The 25,707-nt window shown below is 37.4% G+C and overlaps 1 protein-coding gene across 1 annotated transcript in view; it reads right to left on the minus strand.

Annotated features, from left to right (window-relative positions):
• The window catches only part of LOC131052714 (uncharacterized), a 44,273-nt gene extending 42,252 nt beyond the window's left edge, over positions 1 to 2,021 (minus strand). The window contains exons 1-2 of the mRNA XM_057987305.2: positions 1,545 to 2,021; positions 1,375 to 1,449 (exon numbers count right to left, since the gene is read on the minus strand). The gene's annotated coding sequence lies outside the window, so the exon portion shown is untranslated. The remainder of the gene's footprint in view (positions 1 to 1,374; positions 1,450 to 1,544) is intronic.
• Between the last annotated feature and the right edge of the window lie 23,686 nt (positions 2,022 to 25,707).

Below are 25,707 nucleotides of genomic sequence, written 5' to 3' on the forward strand. Positions count from 1 at the left end.
TTCTCTGAGTGTAGAATGTGTTTACCATTATCTGGAAACTAACAAGGACACCGATTGACTTCTCAATCATTAACTTCTATAATTGAATTTTATGCTACGGATCAAATCCTCACACAAATGCAACACTATCTTCACAATATTAAAATCTTTTTCCATCCAATTATCAATTAAGTAGCTTGAATCTTCATATGAGGATCATCTTGACATCAACAAAGAATTTCATTACCCAAGATAATTCATTCCTTATGTGTTTCAACTTTCAACTCCTCTCCATTTAACATTTGGATTGTATCTACTCCCCGTGCACAGAATGAAAAGGAGGTGGTATATATGACGTTGACTACAACCTCCTGTGCATTTGCAACAGTACAAACCCATTTTTTACCCAAAAATTTAATAAGCACAACATGTGCATTTTACGTTCCTGTAATCCTTCCCTTAATTAACAACTCTTTATAATAATTCAATATACATAAGCACGTGTCCCTGAACCTGTAACTTGATTCATCCCACACACAGGATGTGAATTCATTGAATTAAAACTTGATTTATAGCAATGAATTGTTAATTATGTAGGTATGTACATGTCTCTCGAACTATAACTTGCTTTATTTCTCATTAGAATATGCATATAAATGTTCTAAAGCAAAGACGTGAATGGATGAAAGTGGCATTCCATGTCAACTGCTGTTGGGCAAAACAAAAGCATAAAGCTCCCCTTTTTTTCCTATTTTTCGTTTTTCTTATTTTTGGATCCATTAACTCATTTTGCTTGGTGGAGGAAAATCAAACCCCCAAGAAGGTTTTGTCTTAGGGATTCACAGAAGACGTTGAGAACCAAACATGGCCTAGTGACACGATTAACCATCGTTCAAGTCACAAATTGTTAGGGTAATAGAGGACATGGAGTAGGACTGGGTAGATGTCAGAGTAAAACTTCAGAAATAACTCCTGGCATACGTAAGTGGATTTAAGTAATTATTAGGGTACGTATTACTGCATATCTTGTACGGAACATATATGACGGCCACTTTATTTCCCTACGATACTCTGTAGGCAAAGTTCCATCTTGAAAACAGAATGTTGAACCTTATTATTCGCATGAGTAATATGAAAGAAGGCTATTTACCAAGGCATTGATAGAGCAAAAGTTTGAAAAGGTGAACTTGTAAGGGCTATCTTTATCCGAATCAATTTTACCAGGCTGCATTTTTTAACTAATTCTAATTAATACAGCCACTCTGCTTCGGCGTCTAAAACGATCAGGTTTCTTTTTATGCTCACTAATTTACAAAGACTTGAGTACTAAAACCTAAAAATACTGACAGCAGAAATAAAAAGAAAAACAATAAATACAGAGCTAATTTTAGTCACCTCTTACAACAACGGCAATGGACGATATTGGGCAACAATGCTCCCCCTTAAATCTTACACCCAATTTGTATTTATCTGCACATTTCACAGATTACATGTTGATACCCAGCAGAAATGAGGAATGAAACACATAATCAATGCAAAGAGAAGAGGTAAAGAGTCTGCAGTACCTCCCTGTGGCCATGAAATAGAAACAGTGAAGATTAGCAGTAGGTGTAGAGAGTATGAGCTGTGAAAGGAGTAACGGGATTGACAAGCACCCTTGTCTGTGACCGCCAGGTAGATGCCAAAGGCATTAAACTGCATACATGTTGATTGTTTTTTGACGTTTATAGGAAGAGGGAAAATACATGGCTAACTTCCGCTAAAGGGACGTCTACGGATTTAATATAATCAAGGGTCAATGTACACTTTTTAAGTTTGACATTTAGGTACAGCAAATTGAAACTCCAACCATAATTAGCCAATAAGTTTAGCGCCTCGGAACTTTCGTTCGGATTATTCGTTTTTAGTGCAAATTTGACTCGAATATTCAGACGCCGGCAAATTGTTTTACATCGGAAAGTTACGTTTCTGTTTATTTCTAGATGTCGGCACAGAGCAAATTCAGTAACTCATTCGCAGCCAATCAGCAGCTGTAAAAATTTCCTTTCCAGCTCGCGCTTCCTCGGAAAGAACGGTTTTGTTTGACTTGTTTTGTTTTATTTTCATTCGATCTGGAGATAATTTAATAGATCAATGACCATGTGGAATTATTCTGCACCTTACGCATCGGAAACAGCCCAACGCGTATACACTGAGCACTGCAAAGTGTAGTTGTCTGATCATCAGACTCCACCTACCCGAGCTTTGCTCGCATTTTCAGACGTCTCCATGATCCACGATTTTATGTGTTATCTCCTTTTTCATCTGATCGATATGCAAATATAGAACATTTTGCTTAAAATCCTGTTAAAATATAGAACATTTTCCTTAAAATCCTGTTCTGCTTGTATGTGCTGTATGCATTGAGTGCTTTTGAGTCTGTTTGCATGTTTAAGGATCTGGTTCCATGGAGAGAAATTCAGGGGTTTTTCTAATATGATGATGAAAAATAACTTTCACAGGATTTTAATTGGAGGATTGTATACTAGCAATTGTACTTTGGTGTAAAATGGGTATGTCGAAGAGGTGTCAAAGGTTGATTAAAGAAAAAATTGTCTATTTTTTTGCATGCATTTGTGCAGTACATGATGTCGATAGGCAGGCCATTTAGAAAATGATGTTGATTGTGTAACAAAGATATCAATGGAAGAGTGATAACTTCAAACCTACTATGCATCCATTTACATTTGTGGAGTATATGATGTCAATAGGCAGGCTATTTAGAAAATGATGTTGATTGTGTAACAAAGATATCAATGGAGAAGTGATAACTTCAAACCTACTATGTGTCCATTTACATTGATCTAAACATGATTGAAGCAAAACCTTTGGACTAGGAAGATAATCAAGCTCCGTTATCAATATCCTCATGTTATGTTTTTAATAGGAAGAAAGGGAGAGAAAGGGGAAAAGAAGGATAGATGGATAGAGAGTGCAGAATGATAAAGAGGGAGAAGTAGAGGGGTAAGTGTGTGTGTGTGTGTGTGAGAGAGACGGGGGGGGGGGGGGGAGGTGCAAGAAGATAGAGCCAAAGGATAGAGATAAAGATAGAGATGGAAATGGAGGGGGGGGAGAGAGAGAGGGGGGGGGGGGGGAGAGAGAGGGAGAGGGAGATGTATATGGGTAGAGAGAAGAGTAATGAGATATAGATAGAGGGAGAGATGGAAAAAGAACTATGGAGATATAGAGTTGGAGAGGCAAAGAGATATAGGAAAAGAGGTCCAAGAAGAGGGAGAGGGAGAGAGATGGATGGATAGAGGAAGACATGTGTAGAGATATTTTTGTATGCTTTAATGCAATACATGAGATCAATAGGTAGGCCATTAAGAAAATGATGTTGTTTGTGCAAAAAAAGTTACAATGGAAAAGTGATAGTTTATAATCAACTATACACCCACTTGCTGAGATCCAAACATGATTAAAGAAAAACCTTTGAATCGAGAAGATAATCAAGCTACATTACCAATTGTAGCGTCCTAAAATTGCGACACTTGCAATTTCGACTGCATTTCGGTCTTCACGATGGCGACGCAACACGCAACCTGAATGGAGACCCCAAAACTTGCTCACGACACTGAAAACTGCATTTTTCATGCACCCTGGCCTGAACCTCCTTGCACCCCGCTGTCCTGGAGGTGGGACCAGAGCGCCCAGCGCCCTGGTCCCTGGGTCCTATTTTGGGCCCGGTTTTCTAAGTGATATCGGGTCTTTTTGATTGCAAATTGGAAAATATACTTCCCTGGTCGGCCTAAGGTCGGGAAAATCAGTCTAATAACCCTAATTGACAAGTATATAAACTACATTTTTCTCTCTCATTTGGACAAGTGAGATGAATGATGGAAAAGGCGTGGAAACTATACTCAAGCATTCAAGCATTCAAGCATTCAAGCAATTGATCATTTCAAGTCTCCATTCAAGGCTAAGTGTTGCATTCAAGTCAAGGATTCAACCATTGAAGAGGAGATCACTTATTACATGCTACATACTACAACATACAACATCTAAACCTTTGCACATAAGGATACAAACATCCTTAGAACAAGGTATTAGTACTTGTTTTACAGTCATTTACATTTACAGCACTTGCTCATTTCTTGGTTAATTCCAAAACCGGGGTTTGACCTAAAGGCAAACCCCTAATCCCTAACCCCCCAATCGTCTTCGCTTTTCTGTGTGTAGGTTGCAGGTACGCGGCTGAAATTGAAGATCTGGAATCCTTGTGCAGAGACGAACAGATCCCCCTTCGTTTCGTGGATTTTTCGGAGGACCATGGCGCCGGGCGCCATTGTCCCGACAACTTTTGCTCAAATTTACAAGACAGCGCCGTATCGACATTTTACTACTAATTCCAGGTCCGCAGCTTCATCCTATAACCCGAACTCAGTTTATAAGCGAATCTTTATGACTTTCTATGCATCCTTAGCTTAACTTCCTTAATCAACATTCTTTACAAAAGAGGGTAGCCTTGCTTTCCTAACCCTTGAAATTCATTTAGCATCCAATCTTACATCATGTGGGATTGAATCTTATGAGTTTCAACCCCTCTTTTGAATGTAAAGTCTTCCCCCTAAGTGAAAACCCATCGAATCCTAGCGAACCTCCCTTCTCTCTCCTCGGAGTTGGAAGAGGGGAGACCAACTAGGGTTCGACCGCGATTTTCCGCTTTACATTTTGGTGAACCCGACGTGAACATCCTTTCTGATTTTTTTCTGAAAAAATTGATTACATTTCCATGTTTGATCTTTTGCAAAGTTTTAGAGGTGATTGCATTAAAACCCTAAAATTTCTTTTTAGTAATTAAACTTGCGAAATGTCTAAATGTTAATGCTTGTTTCAGATCTGTCCTTCTATTACAAATTATCAATTCATATTTGTGCTTTAATTCTGAAAATTAAGTGGTTAAAAGTCAAAACCCTAATTTTTGAAACCCTCTTGATTCAACCTTTGTCCGACAATTTGACCGATCAAAACATCTCCAAATTAGCTGTAACTTTGGATTCCGCAATAAAATCACAATATCTTTCATCCCTGAAAATTTGGAAAAAAGTTGCTAGGACCGTGTTGCACTCCGAGCGCCATCGTCCCCGACATTTTTTCCAAAATTTCGGGAGCGAGATCTTGCTGTATTTTCCTGCTAAAATCCAGAATTTTGGCTGATTTTGTCAATTATAACACTTTCAAAATTACAGTCAAAGTTGGTCTTGTGATTGCGTGGTCTAAGGATCCTAATCATTCAAAAATTATCGAAACTGAAATTTTGTGTCAAAATTGTGTTCTTACTGTCTTAGATCTGAAAATTGTATTTGCATTCATTCGAAATTTCAGTGCTTTATTCAAATATTTGCATTTTGTGACTTTTGAAATTAAGTGCCTAATTACAACAACTTTGATTTCCGCTTTCAAAATTGAATTTTGCGTGAAATTGAGTCAATTTTCAAATTTCAAAATCTGCATTGCTCTTGACATTCCCTCTAAAATCATAAAATTCAAAATTTCAGTCTCCCTCTCTTTTTCAAAATTCAAATTTTGCATTTTTCGACAATCTTGATAGGGTTCAATTTTGAATTTGCAACTTTAATTTGGCCTATCTACAGATCGTAAAATCCCTCAATTTTTTCAGATTAGCTCTAAAATCATCATACCTTTCATCCCTGCAAATTTCGAAAAAAGTTGCAAGGACCGTGTTGCACTCCGAGCGCCACGGTCCCGAACATTTTTTCTGAAATTTCGAGAGACTGTTGTGATTGCATTTAACAGCTTAAATCTGGAAGATTGGCTGGTTTTACTGAAAATTGCTACCTCTAAGATCAAAATCTTTTCTCTCTCTCTAGTGCATGAGTTTTACAACAATAAGCCCTACTTACACTATTCCCGTTAGACAAAGCCGTAGAATTAAGTCTTTCCGAGGTTTAACTACTGAGGAGATGGAACCTAATTTGAGTAGTCTTTTTAACGAGGACATGGGTAATTCCTCTAATCCTCCTAATGATGAAGAAGCTCCCCATGAAGTTTCTGTTGAACAACTTTCCAAATTGGATAACCAATTTGACGATTTTCACCAATGGATGTCTCATGAGTATCCCGATAGTCAAGCCGTAGAATTAAGTCTTTCCGAGGTTTAACTACTGAGGAGATGGAACCTAATTTGAGTAGTCTTTTTAACGAGGACATGGGTAATTCCTCTAATCCTCCTAATGATGAAGAAGCTCCCCATGAAGTTTCTGTTGAACAACTTTCCAAATTGGATAACCAATTTGACGATTTTCACCAATGGATGTCTCATGAGTATCCCGATAGTCAAGCTCTTCCTTTGATTGAGGGTCTAAAACGTATGCTTCAAAGTGATAAGAATGGAATTGATGTTTTACGTGGTATCGCACACATTGTGGATTCGAATGTGATGCCTATGAAGAGTTGTGTTGAATCTTTAGGTTATACACAACCTCCTACACAAGTCAATCATTCTATTCCTTTGACCACTTCTATTGCTAGTATACCTACCTTTACATCAAACATCATGGCTACCTCTATACAAGACATTCCTCCTGTGATTACCAGTCATGGGGGCAATCCTCCTTCTTCAATTAACCCTATTCCTTCATTCAATCCGACTTCTTCATTCATTCCTTCAATAAGTGTTCCTATTACATCTTCACAAATGAACATGACGCAAGGGGGCAATTCATTTAACCATTCCATTCCTCCTTGTAGTGTTCCTCCTATCCAATCATCCCCTATGGTTGACTATCATAGGGTCCCACCACCTTACTCTTTACCATCTTTCAATAACATCACACCTCCATCTCAATCTAACACACCTAATATGAACTCTTCGACTGAAGCGACCATTAATAATCTTGCACAAACTGTCTCTTCTTTACAGCAACAAATTGCCTCTATGAATCAATCTAAGTTTAGTGTGCCCACATTTGATGTTGCGAGCCCACTTTCTCTTGACATTGTTCGAGCTATTCCTCCTAAACATGTTGAAATCCCGCATTTTGAGCTTTATAATGGTAAAGGAGATCCTCTAACACATGTTAAGACTTTTCAAACAATATGTACTGATTTTGCTTATGACCAAAGGTTGCTTGCAAAACTATTTACTAGAACATTAAGAGACAAAGCCCTACAATGGTATTGCTCGTTGCCTTCTTATTCTATTACTTCTTTCGAACAACTTGCAAATGCTTTCATTCAACAATTTCAAAACAACATAAGTCCTAAAGTTACTTTGATTGATTTGATGCATTGTAAACAAGGTGTTAAAGAAAAAGTGATTGATTTCATTGGTAGATATAAGCATTTGTATGCTCAAATTTCTTTTCCAGTGCCTGATAATGATATTCAAAGAATCTTTATTTCTAATTTGCAAAAAGATATTCGAGACAAACTTCTGTTTTCTGAGTTTACTTCTTTCCAACAGTTGTGCGCCACTCTTCACAATTATCAACTGACTGTGAGTCAAATGGAACAATCACATCCTATGGCTCCGAGTGATAAGGGTGATAGCAGTCAACAACCATTTGGGAAGTTTAAACCGAACAGAGATTCCATCAAATTCAATGAAAACATCATCAACAACAATGTGAATGCAGCATCAGGTGTGCCTCCTATTTCTAAATTTTTCAAGAAAGAAAGAAAGTATACTCCTTTGAATGAATCATTGCATGATATTATGAATAAGTTATTGGGACAAAATGTGCTTACCCTTCCTCCTATAAGACAAATTGATCCTGCAAAGATTACTTCACCTTATTTTGATCACAAAGCTTTTTGTCACTTTCATCGTCAGCCTGGGCATGATACTGAAAAATGTTTTTCTCTAAAGGGTAAAATTCAAGATTTGATTGATAATAATACTATTTCTGTTTCTGGAGTGAATGATAAAGGCAACACATCTGTAGCTCCTCCTAACCAAAATCTTCAGATTTTTACTGATCCATTACCTTCTCATACTTCTCATACTTCTAATGTGATTGAGGCTAATGATTCCTCTTTCTCATCTGATGGTCTTGTGTCTATGACTCCGAATGTGATTAACTTTGTAGAGCAGCAAGAAAACCCTAAAGAACCTTCCATCACATTTGATTCTAGCGAAACCATTAGGGCACCTGATGGTCCTTTATACATAGTTGCAAAAGTCAAGAATATGCCTTGCCGTGGAGTGCTTATTGATCCTTCGTGCATGGTTAATGTTATTACTGAAGAATTTCTTTTTACTTTGCAATTGAATCAAGTGATCTATGACAAAACAGATGTGATTGTGAAATTATTTGATGCATTTTCTTCTCCTGCAATTGGTTCTATTACATTGCCTATTGAGGTCCATAACAAATCTCTTGATGTGAACTTTGCTATTATTCCTTCTTCCGAACAATTTCGTGTGAAGCTTGGCTATCCTTGGCTATCTTCCATGAAAGCTATTGCTTCTCCTATTCATAAGTGTTTGAAATTTCCCCATAATGGTGAAGTTGTTACTGTCAATCATAGTCTCTTTAAACCAGCTGAAAGAACCTCTAGTGTTCCTATTGATTACTTTTGGCCTAAACAATTCCAATCTCTTCCTTCGCGAAGTGATCATCTTTTCAAATCTTATCAAAAGTGGAAAACAGATATGATCCTATCTCTAAGTGAACCTAGAGCACCTAAACTTGATATTCCTATCATTCTTGAGAAGGAAGTTCTTCCTTTGAAAGATAAAACTAATGTCTTTCCTCAAGAAGATTCTCAACCCATCCCTATGGATGTGACTATGTCTATACCTAATAAACTTCCTAAGAGTAGACCTATACCTCCTCGTCATGATGGACTTGGTCTTCTTCCTAAACCAAAAATTCCTCCTTTATATGGAGCAGTTCCTCCTCCTTCTTTTTATAGAGAGAAGAGACCTTCTTCTTCTCCTATTATCCAGCCTAAAAGACCACAACCTAAACACCCAAGTGCTAAGGATGAGAACATTCCTCCTCCTCAGTCTTCTCCACTTCCTACTAAGACTAGACGAAATCGTTCTGCACGGGAACTTCGACGAAAGCGTCGTCTTAGGGCTCAAGCAGCTGCTTCTCAAACTTTACAATCTCCAAAAACACCTTCAACAAGCATTATTCCATTTTCTCCTCAGCCGGATATTGAGCCTAAATCTCCTAAACATAAGATGCATGATGGTCTTGACCCTGTGCGAGTTAAAGATCCTATTTTTATAAATCTTGATGATGATATAGATGAAAATATTACTCCTCTTGCTTCTGATAGTGAATATGAACTTGTTGATGTTGATAACCATTTATCTAATGAATTTTCTAAAGCACTTATCCTAGCTCCTAGACAAGAACAATGTGGCTCGGAACATGAACATAGCCCTTGTTTGGATCTTGTGATAGCTCCATCTGCTGTGTTGGATGTTCCTCCTCTAGCGTGTTCCCTGCCTTCCCGAAACATTGATCAGCAAGATCGGGGGGTAGATGACATGCTAGACTAGTTACATTAGCATAGCAGACTCTCTCCCCCTCTCTTTTGTTACTTCTTTTATATGTTATTCTCATTCTTCTATTTGTCGTCCTTAGTGTTGTCTACTTGAGGACGATGCAAAGCATTGAGATCTCTCGATCTCTCTCATGTTGACTCAAAAGACACATGTGTTCCCTTCTTCTAGGTGACCTTCCTTGATTGGGGAATGAAGAACAATTATGCATACATACATATGATATATATACATGACTTATCATACAGCATACTGACCCCAAGGAAAGCGAAGTCACCTCGTGCTTTGTGTTTGTGTTTATTATCCTTGGGTTTATCTCACACTTGGGGGATAAATCCTTGCGATAACGTGCTCCTTTTTCCTTTCTCATTTCTTATGTGTATCACTACGTTAAAACAATCACCCCCGTTGAGGCGTGTGCGATCGCTTTAACGTAGGGGGGCATACACCCTGTCTATCCTTTCAAAGATACTTGAAAATTTCTTGGCAAACTTAGCTTTGTCTTGAAGATTTTTGGTATTTCTTTTGCATGACTCATAGTGAGGGAACCTTACTACTGACAGTCATGGTTCTTCCTCGTGATCTTCCCTTTTACTTTGTCAATCGAAGTCGTAAGATCCTTAGTCCACTGGGGGCTTGGTGTATCTTGCCTCCTTGACGTGGTGAAAGTTTTTCAATGTTGTTTCCTTGTACTTTACCGGAAGTATGAGCGTACGCTTATACTCCCGCTAAAGTGGGGGCTAAATGTAGCGTCCTAAAATTGCGACACTTGCAATTTCGACTGCATTTCGGTCTTCACGATGGCGACGCAACACGCAACCTGAATGGAGACCCCAAAACTTGCTCACGACACTGAAAACTGCATTTTTCATGCACCCTGGCCTGAACCTCCTTGCACCCCGCTGTCCTGGAGGTGGGACCAGAGCGCCCAGCGCCCTGGTCCCTGGGTCCTATTTTGGGCCCGGTTTTCTAAGTGATATCGGGTCTTTTTGATTGCAAATTGGAAAATATACTTCCCTGGTCGGCCTAAGGTCAGGAAAATCAGTCTAATAACCCTAATTGACAAGTATATAAACTACATTTTTCTCTCTCATTTGGACAAGTGAGATGAATGATGGAAAAGGCGTGGAAACTATACTCAAGCATTCAAGCATTCAAGCATTCAAGCAATTGATCATTTCAAGTCTCCATTCAAGGCTAAGTGTTGCATTCAAGTCAAGGATTCAACCATTGAAGAGGAGATCACTTATTACATGCTACATACTACAACATACAACATCTAAACCTTTGCACATAAGGATACAAACATCCTTAGAACAAGGTATTAGTACTTGTTTTACAGTCATTTACATTTATAGCACTTGCTCATTTCTTGGTTAATTCCAAAACCGGGGTTTGACCTAAAGGCAAACCCCTAATCCCTAACCCCCCAATCGTCTTCGCTTTTCTGTGTGTAGGTTGCAGGTACGCGGCTGAAATTGAAGATCTGGAATCCTTGTGCAGAGACGAACAGATCCCCCTTCGTTTCGCGGATTTTTCGAAGGACCGTGGCGCCGGGCGCCATCGTCCCGACAACTTTTGCTCAAATTTACAGGACAGCGCCGTATCAACATTTTACTGCTAATTCCAGGTCCGCAGCTTCATCCTATAACCCGAACTCAGTTTATAAGCGAATCTTTATGACTTTCTATGCATCCTTAGCTTAATTTCCTTAATCAACATTCTTTACAAAAGAGGGTAGCCTTGCTTTCCTAACCCTTGAAATTCATTTAGCATCCAATCTTACATCATGTGGGATTGAATCTTATGAGTTTCAACCCCTCTTTTGAATGTAAAGTCTTCCCCCTAAGTGAAAACCCATCGAATCCTAGCGAACCTCCATTCTCTCTCCTCGGAGTTGGAAGAGGGGAGACCAACTAGGGTTCGACCGCGATTTTCCGCTTTACACCAATATGCTCTTGTTATGTTTTCAATGGGGAGAGAGAGGGAGAGGAAGGGAGAAAGGAAGAGAGGGAGGGAGAGAAAGGGATAAAACAAGGCAAAGATAGATGTGTGTGTGTGTGTGTGTGTGTGTGTGTGTGTGTGAGAGAGAGAGAGAGAGAAGAGGGGGGGGGGATAAGGATATGTAGCTAGGGGATAGAGATAAAGATCAAGATGGAGAAGGAGAGGGGAGGTATATGGAGAGGAAAAGGAGAGATAAAGAAAGAAATGAGGGAGGGATAGATAAAGATGGAAGAGATGAATATATAGAGATTGAGAGAGAGATTGGGAGAGATAGAAAGATAAAGATAGAGATAGGAAATGATATATAGAGTGGTAGAGAGAAGGATAAATATGGAAGTAGAGAATGAGTAAGAGATGGAAGAAGAAATACGAGAGATAGATATAGAAGTATTTAAAGAGATTTAGATATAGATGTCTAGGAAGAGAGAAAGGGAGAGAGATGAATGGATAGAGGGAGACATTTATAAAGATGGAGGAGGGGGAGGACGATAGAAATACATATGAAGATGAAGGGAGACAAGAAGAGAGAAAAATGTCTATAAAGATAAAAAGAGGGGTAGAGAGAGATAAAAATAGAGAAAGATGAGGAGATAAAGAGGAAGAGAGAGATATCAATGAAGGATAGGAAAAGATAGAGAGAGATAAAGATGGTAAGATAGAGTGATACAGAGAGATATATGAGGAGATGTAGATAGAGACAGAGAGATAGAGAGAGATAGGAATATAAAGAGTAGAGATGGAGAGATAGAGATATATATGTGCTAGACAGATTTGATACTAGGAGTAAACTGAGAGGGGGGGGTGAATCAATTTACCATCAGAAATCAGAATTTATGCATATCAAAACTATTATATTGGAGCACAAAGAAACCAACACAATGAAGGATAGAACATGAAAGCACGGTACACACAACACCAATATTTTGACGTGGAAAACCTAATAAAGGGAAAAACCACGGTGGGAAACCCTACCCACAATCAGATAATGCTTCTGCAACAGTATGTGAAATTACAATGGGGATTGCACTTGCAATCAGGCCAACCACCTAGAGCTCACTACTTATCACAAAAATAAGTCTCACTCACTTACATAAACATCGGACTACAATCCCGAAAGAATGAACTGTGAAAGTAGCATCTACCAATGCTTGATACAGTTCTGGTTAAGCACAGATGTCTGCCCTACAATACAAAAACCTTTCCAAATGATATATCACTTGTTCGCACATAAACCTTCATCTCATAATGCAGACACGCCCATCGATCCATCAATATACAAATGACATGAATAAGTCACCTATAAATACAAATCATCAACCTTATTGACAAGGTCAACTAAACCCTAAACCCATAATAACAAAAATTATATTACACGGTATCACCGAACCAATATTATGATTTACATTACATAGCATGGACCTAAATCAAGTAACCAAACAATTCCATCCACCAGAAATTTTGCTAAGACCAAAATCCAACACGCTTCACCAACCGGTAGAAACCCTCAGTGAAGTAACATAGAAAGTAAATAACCAGATCCAAATATGACCACCATAACAACACGACAGCCAATGCAAAGTCACCAAACACTCGAAATATGGTCAAGAAGCACCTTCAACATGATAGAAACCGATTCCATAAGCCAAACCAAAATTGTTTGACCAAAACACCAAATATCACTTACCGGTAAAGTTAACTAGTATCGAGAAATACCAACCGAGAACATAAGCGATAGTTATCGGAGCACCAAAACATGAACCAACAGAATATGGAAAACAAATAACCATCCAGAGAAAGCATCCAAAACCGATTCCATAGATCTGATCATACCGGAACAGAATCATAGCCAAAACCAAGATGATCACCAAGACTAACCAAGATACAGTGTTGACATCAATGACAACACTTAACCAAATCCAGTATATTGCCAATAACATGGTTAGAAAGAGAGAGAGATAGAGATGTATTGGAAGAGAAAGGGAAAGAGAGGTAAAGATAAAGAGATAGATAGGAGGACAGGGACTAAACGAGGGAGAGAAAGGAGGAGAGAGAGAGAGAAGAGAGGGAGGAAGAGAAAGGAAGAGAGAGAGAGAGAGAGAGAGAGAGAGAGAGAGAGAGAGAGAGAGAGAGAGAGAGAGAGAGAGAGAGAGAGAGCTCAATATATAGAGGGAGGGATAACTCTATATAGAGAGGAAAAGGGAGATGTGGGAGTAGAAAGAAAGAATTAAAAGTAATATTTGGGAAAGAGAAAGAGGTAGAAAGAGGGAGACAACAAGAAAGTGGAAGATGGAGAGGTAGAAAGATAATTTTATAGAGAGAGAGAGAGGTGGGGGGGGGGGAGGTGATAGAGAACTAATATACAGAGAGAGAGAGAGATATATATAGATAGAGATAGGGAGAGAGAAACAAGCAATGTTTGTCTGTGTGTATGGGAGGGAGATATAGAGATAGAGATAGGGAGGACAAAAAAGAGAGTATGTGTGTCAATGTGAAAGATATGGAGATAGCGATAGATATAACATTAGGTTTCATTCTCTATCTCTACATTATTTACAAATTTAATTATTAACTAAAAGAATATTATTTTTATAATTATAAAAAAATAAATTAAAACATAATAAAGTCTTGTAAAACTTAAGAACATAAATATTTAATATAGTTAAAAATGATAAAATAACAAAAATAAAATAAATAATGTATAAATAAAGATAAAAAATCAAAACATAATTATTATACAATAGTTCAAATTTTAATAAAACAAAAATAATTATAAATCGAACAACTTCTAATAACTTTTATTTTTTATTTTAATTTCACAAAATAACATAAATAATTAAAATAATTTCAAACCTAAATCTAAATTTGAAACTAAAATAGATTCATAAAATGCAAAGTCAAAATAAATAAACTCTAAATGTTAATAAAATAATTATTTAAAATAAATAAATTATAATAAATAACAATAACTTTAGCATTATTAAGTTAAGAACATAATTAAATAAAAATAGTATTTTTTTGTTTATTAGAATGTAAATATATAAAAATATAGATAAAAAGTATAATTTATATCAAAGAATATTAACATTAATAGAAAGGTAAACTTAATATCACTCCTAATAAATAAAATGTTCTGGAAAACATAGTTATTATAATTCATAAGAAATAATTTCATAATATAATTATATTTTTAAAATATATTTAATAATTTATATTATGTTAAGTTAAAATATTGTATATAATAATAAATAAATATATTTCACCGAAATAACAAATATATCTTCAAAATTTTGTTCATTTAATATTTTACATAAGTTTCTAACACTCAATTTTTCATTTAGGAAAGTGGCATTCTAGATGGTGATGATCGTAGGGTACATAGCTATTTACTTTAGGACTATTAAAAAAAGTGTTACACAATTTAAATGATAAATCATAAAACATATATATAACTATTTACTTTAGGACTATTTTCAAAAGTTCAAAAAAAAATTATAAATTCAATTGGGTGTGTGTGTGTGTGTCTATACATGTATGTGTATGCATACATACATACATACATATACATACATGTATATATGTGTATAGATATACATACATATGTGTGTGTATGTGTATACTATCTTGGGGTAGCTCCCTTTTTCATTAATAACAAAATTAATTACATACAGTATGGATCAAAATCCTAATAGCCTCCACAACTTGGAGGCATTCAATCTGAGTAGGGTTGAGAGCATTTTTGTTTACCCTCACCAAATAAGCATATGTGTCCATGTAATTTTGTAGCAGACTGGTTTGCAGACTCCCTATGATTTCAACCGACAGGTCGTCATTCTTCAATGTCTCGATGCAAATAGCATCACCAATGAGGCCAGTGGTCAGGAACATGGAGACGAACTTCAGGGCTTCCTTGACAGCATCCACGAGATGGGGGTGAACAAGCTGCATGGCAGCGATCATTTGCATTGGATATAGCTTGTGCTAGAAGCATCGCATGTCAGGATGGCATCAAGGCCATCCCAACTATCCAGATAATCACTAATGTGACTTGAGTGTTCATCGAGGGCTGCCTTAGATAAGAAGTTTGTCGCTTGGTTGGCCTCCTAAAAAAATCTAGTTTTGATAGCTCTACACATATAGCTTGTATCCACGATTCGAAACATCAGTTGTGGACAGAGCCCAAGGTGATGGCATTGATTACTAATTGTGTGAGGGAAAATTGCATTCAAATGTGAGAGATTGAAATACCTACAATGACAATCAAGCAAACACAATTAGCTCAAACACCTCAAGATTAGGATGTTGAAAATAAAGCAAATGCAATATAAAAACATAAAAAAAAGAGTGCAAACTCCATTTTCTATCTTGATTTGATTATCCCATGGTAATATGTGTGCTCATTGATGCAACAACTGTTCGGTATAGCTCCATGATGTGATTATGATGATTGGATTCAAGATATGAGGATTGGATGGTATGAAGTGGGGATGAAATTGGACATTATGACAATATGGATGTGCTAATGGTGGATGAAATTTTGCATTATGATGATGTGATGGTATGAAAGTGGGCGATTTGATTGAAAAAGAGGAGGATTAAATAGGAGAAGGGAGGAGAGGAAAGGATCGGGAAAATGCAACACTTGTCCTCAAGGAGGACAAGTGGCAATCCTAGGAATGACAAGTGGAACAAGATTCAACACTTGTCCTCAAAGAGGACAAGTAGATCAAGAGGGAAAAACAAGTGTCCAAAAGAGGGACACGTGTCTTGGGGAGGAATGACAGGACACATGTCTCTTTTGGGAGGAAGCTACCCAAAATAGGCTTTAATTTCCTAAAATTAAGGAAATTAGGGAATATGTGTGTGCACACACATGTGAGGGGAGGTTAGGATAAGGTTAGTTTGGAGAGATAAGGTTGGTTAGAAACCAAGGTTTAAATTGGAGGCTAGGTTAAAAGGGGGTTAGTTAAGTAGTTAGAAGTTATGAGACTTGATTGAAAGAGAATATTTGAATTTTATTAATTCAAATAAAAGGGATGAAAAGGGGAATTATTAATTAATTCATGGATTAGAAAAGGAGGAATTAATTAATTCAAGGTATTGGAAAAGGGGGAATTAATTAATTAGGTTAATTAATTTAAGGGATTGGAAGGGGAGAATTAATTAATTAGATTAATTAATTCAAGGGATGGGCTTAATTAATTCAAATATTTAATTAATTAAATGGCTAAAGGAAATAAATTTGACTAAATTGATTAGCCAAATTTAAGTGTCTATATTGTCCACATGATTGAGATTTTGTTCTCTTAGGCATTTTACTCCTTCATATAGGGCCCTGAATTCAACCATATTGTTCAAACCATCATATGGTTTGGTTGCCTCGAGCCATAGCGGCTTCCCATTATAGTCTCTGATGATAAAGCCACAACTCAAGATTCTAGGGTTTGACTGAGTTGCCTCATCAAAATTTAGCTCCAATCTTCTTGTGGGGAGCAAAGTCCACTTTGCCTTTGATCTATCTATTTTTGTCTTGACTATAACTCATTTGCGCAAAATTAAGTGGTTCCATGTTTTAATTATATACACATCCCAAGAGGAGAAAAATTTGCATTTCTTGTTGCTCATGACTACATTCAGTTATTCGCTAATGTCTATCTCAATTTTATTCGTAACGATTTTCATGGTGGCTTTTGTATCTTTGAAACTCGAGCATTCCTTTCTCTACACAAATGCCATAATATCATTGTTGAGGTAGTGTACCACAATCCTCTCCAGAGAGATCCATTTTCATGGGTGGGTCAGCTTTGGAAGAGGCCCTCAACCGTATTTGGCAAGGGACCCTGCCATCCTAGTAGTCCTTGAAATTTCCTCCAGCATGTGTTAGCAAAGGCACATTGGAGAAAATTATGGTCAATAGATTCATTAGCAATTTTGCATAGTAGGCATTAAAAGGGGCCCATAAAACCCAGGCGCTCCGACCTATCATCGATAAGTATACGCTTTCTCATGACCAACCATGTGAAAGAATTGGCTTTTAGTAGTATAAACTTGTTCCATATCAGTTTTAGTGGCCATTCACAAGGAGAATTCACCAATAGACTTGTCCTTAACACCCTCATCAACCCTCAACTAGGCATGTCCATACCTACGAACACCATTAATCCTATCATTCTGCCACCCATGACATTTGTACCTTTGAGCAATACATTCCAATACATCAGCATGAGCATTCCATCTGTTAATGTCGCACCCATTTCACGACCCCCAACCACTTCACAAGCAACTACATCTTTGTACCAATACATTGGTGATTGAATTTTGCTAGTGTCTTCTCATATCCCATTCATCCCCAACTCCAACTATGGTTATCGCCACATTCCATACCAAAACATTGAAACATCCCCAACACCTGACCTAGAAAAAGATCTCTTAGACACGAGGAACGTGATTAGAGCCTTAAAGGAAGGGACTCGCGAGGAAACCTACACATTCGAAGAATCTATCCTTGTCCTTTTGACCCTTCACTCTCAATGGTACCCTATCCACCTAGTTTTGATATGCCTAAGTTTGACAAATACAAAGGCAAAGGAGATCCTCCCAAACATGTCAAAGTGTTCTATATAGCTAGCCAAGAGGTTTCCTATAGTGATGTATATCTCTGAAGACTTTTCCTAAAAGTCTAGATGGACCCGTCCTTGCCTAGTATTTTGGTTTGCCTCATGGATCAATCCCATTGTTCTAGACATTATTGAAAAAAGTGTGGCTTATTATGAGTAAAATATTGAAAACAATATGTCTATGACTGACCTATGCAATACTAAGAAAATAAATGGAGAAACATTGGCCAACTTTCTACAAAGGTGGTGCCATCTCATTAGAAAATTCCCTTGGGATATCCCAAAATCCTATCAAGTGGAGTTGTTTTAATGCAAAATTGTACTTGAAATGTCTCAATCCTTTGAGTTGCCAATTTATAGAGAGTTTTAAAGAGGTCACTAAGAAAGGGATGGCCCTCTAGAGAACCCTCCTTGAACAAGGTATCCTAAAACCATACCAAAAAGAGTCACAACGATTCTCATCCAACGATAAACCCAAGTATTGGTCAAAGAACAAAAATGTCCAAGCCAATGTAATGATCTTTCCTATGACCTATCCCTTTGATAAAAATAAACCCAAGCCTCGATGGTACAATGAAAATTAATATTACAATTACCATCATTTCTAAGGTCATGACACCAAAAAGTGCATGAGGTTAAAAAATTACATCCATGACCTTATTGACAAGGGTGATATTAAAATTGTTGTCAAGAACACTAATGTCAATGGAAAACTCAAAATGTACCAAGACCCTTTCCCAAAGCATGGAAAAGATAAAGGTTCATCATCTTATGTGGTTCCTCATGACTACATCAACACCATCATAGGATTTGACTCCCTCATAAGATGCATTGAACCCACAAAACATCATGTCAACACCATAACAATTAAAGGTACCGACTCCACACCCACACCTCTCAAGGGAAGGATAACCATCCAAGGTTTGTCAACCTCATCATCATCCAACAACCTACCTCCTAGAAAGATAGTCATTCAAGGGTCTTCTCATTAGAATCCCCCCCTCCCTTCAAACAACTACAATGTAACCACCAAAAAAGAAAGGGTAACCATCCAAGATGCTTCGCCTCCATATTATTCCTTCACACCATCCACCTCACGATACAATATTCTTGATCACCTCAGTAAGATGCCTACTAAAATGTCCATATTGGAAATCCTCAAAACTTCACCTATTCACGAGGAAATCCTTGAGCAGGCATTATTGGCCTTGCATGTACTGGATAATATCAATGTCACACAGTTTCAAGCCCTGATTGGTAACCTCTCCACGTAGCATCACCTTGTCTTTACTTATAAAGACATCACATCTGATGACCCTTGACATATCAAACCCCTCCACATTGAGGCCATTGTGCAAAAAACACAAGATCAACAGGGTTCTTATAGATGGATCCGGTTTAATCCTATATACATATAAGTTGATCAAGCAATTGGGATTCTCTGAAGAACTTGTTGATCTTACAAGAAAAATCACAATCAAGGCATATGATCTAATGTTGAACGAATCTTCAAAGGCACCATCAAACTTCTATTCCAAGTTGGCGAAGTAATGGTGGAAACAACATGTCAAGTATTGGACCTTGATCTCCCATACAACATTCTCCTTTGCCAACCATGAATTCGTTCCATCCAAGCCATTCCCTCCACCTACCATCAATGCATGAAATTTCCCTACAATGGTCGAGAAGTCACCATCACTGTTGATTCCCAACCCTTTCAATATTGCAAGCTCCTAGAGGGAAAACACATTCACCATTGCCCACTTAATTCCCCTGCTCCCACATCATCCACCACTCCTCCCACTAATCCTTTCGCCTCAAATCCTACTCCACCTGAGGTCAAGGACAAGATAATTGACAAAGGTTGTGGCAAAGATAGTCTGCAAAACTCACTTTATGTGGGGCACCTCGCTACATCTCCCAAATCATATGGTAGAGCAAAAGAAATTGAACTTTCAAAGAAACCTACCATCCAATACAAAAAGACAACTCTCCAACAGTGGGGTCCTTTAAACGAAGAAAACATGGAAACCGATATAACCTCTTAGTTATATCGGGAAGAAGATGATGATCCAATAGATATTCCTAGAGAGAAATATCCTAAAGCATTTTCTATGGCAGACAAGATGGGTTACAAAGGACATGGTCTTGGACCTAAAGAACAAGGCAGAAAAAATCCCATTTCACTTATTAAATACAAGAACAATAGAGGCTTGGGTTACTCCCCTATACCTAAGGTTACTATCACAGGTGTTCAGACAACACCTCCTTCTGACATTAATGAATCCAATGAAGAGGAATTCTATGAAGTGCTTTTGAATACCTTATTCACTTTTTTGCCAAAATTTTCATCATGACCATCGTCCAATCCATCCCCAATAACCTCCCCATTGTATACCCTGAATTAATAGATTGGGACCAACAAGGTGTTGGAGTTGTTGGATATGGTGTTTCATTGATGCTACTAGGATATCTTGTTGTCATTGATGTCAACATATTCTTGTGATCTATTCTGGTGAGTTTGGGAAGATCTTTTGATCTGGTTTTGTAGTTTGGTTTTGTTAATCACTATTTTACAGAATCCGGTATTTCCTACGGTATATTTTGGTGTGATCAGATTGTGTGCTAAGGTTTTGGGATATTTTTTGGAATGATCTTGTGTATCTTCATTTCAGATGGTTCATGATTTGGTTCCCCGCAAGTTATCTTTCTTTGTGGCAATTGCTAATTGGTTGTGTTCTTGAGCTTTCTAGACGTTGACCAATGAAGATTTGAAAAGAGGTGTTGGTGCAACTATTCCAAATGTCTCTAACATGCTTGTTGGTGTTTCCTAGTTGTGTCCTATTTTTTTTGGCAATCCACATTGATTATTGTGTGAATTTTTGGTGTTTTCTATCAACCGATGATGATTTTTATGTTATGCGGTATTTATGGTGGTATAGCATGTTGTGGTTGATCTTGGCATGATTTTTGGTGGATGTGATTGTTTGGGAATTTGAATTAGGTCCATGCTATGTAATGTAAATCACTATATTGGTCTGGTGGTTGATCTTTGTATCATGTAATATAATTTTTATAATTATGAGTTAAGGGTTTAGCCGACCTTGTTATCAAGGTTGATGAATTGTATATATAGGGGAGTTATTCACTTAGTTTTGGTGTTAGTATTGTGTTTGCATTATCAAAGAGAGGTGAATGTGCGAACAATAAATTTATCATTTAGTGAAGTATTGAGGAGAGATTGGTGTTGCAGAGCAGACAATCATGCTTAACTGGAACTATCATCAGGCATTTGTAGATGCTATCATTGATGTTCAATTTTTTTGGATCGTAGTCCGAATCATATTGTAAGTCAGCGAGACTTCCCTGAGGGTTGTAGCCTTTAGAGCAAATATCTTTTGAGCACTGAGCTCTAGGCAATGTGTCTGAATGCATGTGTGTTCCCCATTGTAATATTTTCACATACTACTACAGAGTATCATCTTACTGTGGGTAGGTTTCCACCATGGTTTTTCCCTTAAACGAGTTTTCCACATCAAAATCTTGATGTTGTGTGTTGTGTTGTTAATTTTCTTATATGTTCATTGCTACAGTTTATCAATTTATGTTTTGGAGTTTAATTTTTTGCATCTAGTGAAGACTGATTCACCCCCCCCCCCCCTCTTAGTCATTTTCTTGGTTGTTGCTATCACAAGGACCTCCGACTATTGACATATGGGTAGATGACAATGATATTCTATAATTTTTAGACGTAAGGCTTGGAAAACAACACTAAGGTTCATGGTATCCGGTTACATGAGAATGCATACTTCAGTAGTCAAGTTAACTCCAATAGTAATAAAACTGAAAATAAAAAGAAAAACCAAGATTCCCTTGGTGAAAACCTCAATGAGGCACCTTCGAACACCAAAAAAGTAATAAGAAAAGACATATCTTGTATTGAAAACCTAGAAAAGGCACAAGAGGATGAGGGAATTGACTTGTTGCTTATGGTACACCCCCGAGACAAATCCTCCATGTTGAATAAAGAAACTAAAGAAGTCAACCATGACACCGCTAAAAGTCTCCAAAACACACTCATTTCCAAGACTCTCAATGATTAGGAGCAAAAAAATACCATTGACTTCCTTCAAACCACAAAGTTGGATTTTGCATGGTCTTATACATACATGCCAGGATTGGACCTAGAGCTTGTAGTACATCATCTTGTTGTTCGTCCAGATGCTAAGCCTATTAAGTAGAAGTTGATAAAGATGCATCCCTGAATTGCCCTAGTAGTCAAAGAAGAGATAAAGAAAATGCTCGATGTGCAATTCATTCATCCTATTGATTATCCTTAATGGATCTTTAACATAGTCCCAATTGACAAGTTGACTAGGGGAATTTGAATATGTAATAATTTCAGATATCTTAACAAGGCATGCCCTAAATATGACTTTCCTCTACCAAACATCGGCATGATCACTGATCTCATAGAAGGACATGAGATGCTTTCCTTAATGGACAAATTTTCAGGATATAACTAAATCAAGATCGCAGTCAAAGACCAGCATAAAACTGCTTTCACTTCTCCATGGGGAACCTTTTGTTATTAGGTAATGCCTTTTGGGATGAAGAATGTTGGTGCAACCTACCAGAGAGATATGACAACTATCTTCCATGACTTCTTGTATGATATTATGGAGGACCATGTAGATGATCTCCTCAGCAAGTGCAAGACAAGAGAAGGACACATTGTAGTGTCGACAAAGATCTTTGAATGCCTGGATAAATATAAACTCTGGCTCAACCCTAAAAAAGTGTGTCTTTAGAGTTACTTTGGGAAAGCTCCTTGGGTTCATTGTATCTAGAAGAGCCATAGAGGTAGATTCTACAAAATTCAAATACATCATAAAAATGCCTCCTCCTAAGACTCTCAAACAATTATGCATCTTGTTGTTGGATGTGTTGGAGAGATGTGTTGTCATTACTGTCAACATATTTTCTCTATTTGGTGCAGTGTTGCAGTGAAGTTTAGTTAGTTGGTTCATGTTGTATATTGATGATGAGTGTTTGCAGATTAAAGGGTTTATAGAGTGATATCTCTAGTTGATTAAGTACAAGTGTCAGGGGTCCGCATGAAGATTTGAGTGTCTTATGAGTATCTGTGTTGTGGCCACTTTTTCTATTGTTCAATGTTGCCAATGTCCAGTATTTCGATCGACATTGCTCCGCATTGTAATATCTTCATTTGTGGATTTGGGAATATGTTTGGGATGTTGTTGTGTGTCCTCAATTTAGGTGGCTCATGGTTTGGTGCTTTGCAAGTTATTTTTCCAGGTTGACAGTCAGTTCAATTGATGTTCTTGAAGTTCAGTATGATGATAATGATGATTCTAGTAATTTGAGTTGGTGTGGATATTTTTGTGGTAATTCAGGATTCTTGTGGATGTTTCTGGATCATGTTTTATTCATGTTGGTGGTCTGCATTGATTGGTAAGCGTGTTATTGATGATTTTCCTTGATTCGGGGGCATTCTTCATGTTCTTGGTTGACACGATGTTTGTAGTGTGTTGTGGATGTTTGATGCATAATTCTTGGACATGTTTCATATTCGAGGTGATGATTTAGGTCCATGATATGTCTTAGTCGATATTATTTTGGTCTGCATGTGATATTATAGCGTGTATGGTTATGTAGTGTCATAAAATTGTGACCCCTGCAATTTTAACAACCATTCTCTCTCTCTCTCTCATGTGTAGGTTGCAGGTGTGTAGTTGTAGTTGCAAGTTTGGGCTTCATTTGTAGAGACAGAAGAACCCTCTTTGTTTCATAGATTTTGTGGCAGACCATGTACATTCCCGCCATGATCTTGACTACTTTTCTCTAGATTTGCAGGTCAGATCCACATAAGTCTAATTAGCTCAGATCCAAAGTTACAATGTGATCCCGAACTGGTAGCTCCTCATTTAACTCATTTCCTCTCTCTTTTCTACATAGTCAACAAATCAACTTTCTCATTTATAGAAGAGGGTAAATCACACTTCAACCGCTTGCAATCCATTTGGAATTCACATCCTTGTTTCCCTCGGATTCGGATCTAGTGGATTCAACTCCTCTTTTGAATGTAAAGTTCCTCCCAAGTGAAAATCATCCTAGTGGCTTTCTTTCTGTCTCCGAGGTGGGGAGTCACTAGGATCCAATTTTACACTTTACAGGTTATATTTTTATAATTACGTGATATGTGTTGAGTCGACCTTGATGATATTGGTCCAAGGCTGATGTCATGTATAAATAAATGTAATATCTTTTTAATTGTATTGTTGCAAATGTGTGTGGTGTACGTACAATGTATTGATCATTCAAAAGTATAGAAGAAGTGTGCAGAAGTGTGAGAGATGTTATGTGCTTAACTGGAACTGTAACCAAGCATAGATGATGTTATTTCTCTATTCATGATTTTCTGGAAGCAATCTAAATCTATTTGTAAGGCAGTGAGCCTTCCCAGGGTTGTAGCCCTTCTTTGTTTTTGAGCAGTGAGCTCTAGGCAGTGTGCTTGAATGCATGTGCATTCCCCATTGTAATATTTCATATACTTCTAACAGGGTATCATCATATTGTGGGTAGGTTCCCACCATGGTTTTTCCCTTGACTAGGTTTTCCACGTCAAAAATCTTGGTGTTATGTGTGATCATGTTGTGTTGTTAATTTATGTTTTCACTGTTAATTATCAAATATATGATTAGAGTAAGTTGCTATAAAATTTGGTGACAACCGATTCGCCCCCCCTCTCAGTTGTCTACCCTATTTTCATCAATTGGTATCAGAGCAGGTTCCTCCAGAGAAGTTTAATATATTGAGGTGATCCGAGATGGTGACTTACAAGGAGAGTCTGAGATTTGATGGAACAAATTATTCTCTTTGGAAGAACTGGATGGAGTGTCACTTGAAATGCATTGGTGAAGATTAATGGAAAGTTGCTAGAGACAAATATATTGTTCCTGCAAATGGTCCTTCAACTCTAGATGAGATTAAGGAAGTTGAATACAATATCAGGGCTAAGGAATCATTGTTGAGTACTTTGACTAATTCGGAACTAACAAATGTGATGGAATTTCAGACTACTCATGAGATCTAGAAGAAGTTGGAAACCCTATATGAAGGAGACAACTATGTGAAGATTGCTAAGTTGCAAAGCATGAAAGGAAAGTATGAGATGTTGAGGATGGGTGAAGATGAGAACATTACTTCTTTTATGCAGAAGGTGAATGAATTTGTGTGCAATATCAGACGTGTCTTTGGAAAGTTGGAAGAATTAGAGATTGTTGCTAAAGTGCTCAGATCCTTGCCTGCATCCTATAAACATAAAGTTGTTGTTATTGAGGAGATCCGAACTATGACTGATGTGACAAGAGACATGTTGATTGGTAAGTTATCAACCTTTGAATTGACTGAATTTGGTGATTCTCTTCCTAAGGTAGAATTTTCTTTCAAATCCACTATTTTCGGAAAGGACAAACAAAGATTTGATCCAAGTGAAAGTTCTTCGAGGAGGATATCTAGATATGAGAAAGAGATGAAGGAAATTGAAGAAGAAGAGCGAGAGCTTGA

The sequence above is a fragment of the Cryptomeria japonica genome, chromosome 8, assembly GCF_030272615.1.
Source record: "Cryptomeria japonica chromosome 8, Sugi_1.0, whole genome shotgun sequence".
NCBI classification, from domain to species: domain Eukaryota; kingdom Viridiplantae; phylum Streptophyta; class Pinopsida; order Cupressales; family Cupressaceae; genus Cryptomeria; species Cryptomeria japonica.